Source organism: Eurytemora carolleeae, unplaced genomic scaffold (genome assembly GCF_000591075.1).
Source record: "Eurytemora carolleeae unplaced genomic scaffold, Eaff_2.0 scaffold935, whole genome shotgun sequence".
Taxonomy (NCBI): domain Eukaryota; kingdom Metazoa; phylum Arthropoda; class Copepoda; order Calanoida; family Temoridae; genus Eurytemora; species Eurytemora carolleeae.
Genome location: NW_019396820.1, coordinates 1 through 2605, shown reverse-complemented (window position 1 = coordinate 2605; position 2605 = coordinate 1).

Below are 2605 nucleotides of genomic sequence, written 5' to 3'. Positions count from 1 at the left end.
AATCTAAAAATAAACTTAGTTACATATTTTCTTAACATTAATTTTTTTTATAAATTATTGGCTATGGATAATTTTTTTTAAAATAATTTTTTCATTATTCTTGTCAAAATGTTGTTCCTCCTTCATTCTCTATTTTCTTTTTTGTAAATTGCACCTTTTTCACGAGAATCAAATGTAGAGCGGCCATATTTAATTATTTTATTTTTTAATAAGATTTTCAGGATACAAAAAAAAGTTTTAAAAGTTCTACATTGTTCAAAGTCAAGTTTAAAAAACAATTGTTCAAATGTGTCGATTTAAGATTGAAGAGGAATTTAATTTTGTAAAAAAGTTATGGGATTAAAAATGTTAGTGAAATGTCATGAAAATAAAAATAAAAAAACAATCACACTTAAAACTTGAACAGTCGAAACACGTGTGTTTTCTTTAAATCTAAAGCTTAGCGTAATTTCTAATGTCATGCAGCTGATTTATTTTAATTTTAATATTGGTCTCAGCTGTCTAAATTAAAGGGAATGTTTGCTAAAAATGAAAGAAGGAAAGAATGAACTTTGAGTTTGATATCTCTGCAATATGTTTTTTTTCGATCACTTCCATTAAAGAGATTTTTCAGAACACTCCCATTAAAGAGTTTTTTTCCGAACACTTCCATTAGAGAGTTTTTTTCCGCACACTTCCATTAAAGAGATTTTTTCAGAACACTTCCATTAAAGAGATTTTTTCCGAACACTTCCATTAAAGAGATTTTTTCAGAACACTTCCATTAGAGAGTTTTTTTTCCGAACACTTCCATTAAAGAGAAGTGGTTAATTTAATCTAAGTACAGTGGTTGTCGTTTTTATCAATAAATTAAAGACGACTCATCTATGTATGTTTTGGTTTCTATAAACAAGTTTTTTTCAAATTTTAAGTTTACAAGTGAACAAAAAAGATAAGCTATTAATTGACAGCTTCTATTTGTTCCTATGTCTATATGTGTAACATATGCTGTTTAAAAGATCGGTTGAAAATCAAAATCGAAATCGAAAGTAGTCTTCATTGTATTGATACATTCAACGACCACTGCAGTTCAACTAATATTCAAAAAATCTGGTCCTGCAGTGAGAAAAGCGTATTTCAAAATTACGTTAGCAACTGATTTCAGTTTAAAAGTTTATTCCAAATAAAACTTTATTAATATTCTGAATAAATAGATGTTAGAATTTGACAACAAACTTGCAAGATTGAACAATTAAACAATGACTTTGCAAAACATAAAATAAAAACTCTGCCAAGCCTTTGTTTGTTTTTTTAAAACTGCTCAGTTTGAGAATAATAAAAGCTAGATATCCCCGACAGTAAAATATTAAATGTTAGATGCTTAGAGCATAAAGGGAGAGGAAACCAGAATATCATTTGTCTTTTAAAGGATTGTTCAGTAATTTTGATCAAATATCCTAAAGAGGAAAAACTCTCCTAAAGATCAAAGATGTCCCCTAAAGGACAAAATCAAATGATTATTTTTGTAAATGAATATTTAAATGGCCGGCTCTTTCATAGTATTTTTCTTGAGATCAATTGATAAATATATACGATAAATTAATATCAAATGGGATCTTCTTTTTGATTAGCATATTTGGATCTCTTTTTCAAAATCAGTCAAAAAATAGCGTAAAAATTATACTTAAATATTTAACATAAATAGTACAATAAATAAACAGTCAAATAATTAAATAGTCCAATAAATAAATAGTTCCATAAATAAATAGTCCAATAAATAAACAGTCCAATAAATAAATAGTCTAATAAATAAATAGTCCAATAAATAAATAGTCCAATAAATAAATAGTCCAATAAATAAATAGTCCAATAAAGAAATAGTCCAATAAAGAAATAGTCCAATAAAGAAATAGTCCAATAAATAAATAGTCCAATAAAAATAGCAAAAAAAAAAAAAAATTGCAAACACGAAAAGTTTACATCTAAAGGGTGAAATATGGTTCTAAAGTAAAGAAAAGCTGGACTTTAAATCACCGTGCAATGGGCATAGTTGTAAAATATTATTACACTATTACACATATTAAATTGTATTTTAGGGAAAAACATTTCCAAACCCCGCTCAGATTAACAATCTGGATCAAATAGCTGCATATTTGATATTTCTGGCGCCAAGATATCAAATTAAAAATATTATGAAAATAGAAAATTGCCAAAAAGACAGCTTTAGCTTTGGGAAATATGTGGAATATTTGGAAGGAATATGTGGAATATTTGGATGGAATATGTGGAATATTTGGAAGGAATATGTGGAATATTTGGATGGAATATGTGTCAAAATGCATATTTCCTTTGTCTACAAGGGATGAAAATGCGTAGATTTACAAACAAAAGAGGATCAGAAAACAGATATTTGATCAGTGTAACATTTAATCCCTTGATATCGTTACAATCCCAGACATAAATCCTAGGGAAATCAAGATCAATCGTTGCCCCCCCCATCTTTGAGTGTTAATGCAAGACTTCACTTTCATTCCCAGTACCAGTTCATAATTCACCCAAACCTCTCTTCTTATGTATAATATCTATCTCTCAAGGTCTTGAATAAGTGGGTGGTTTAACATGACAC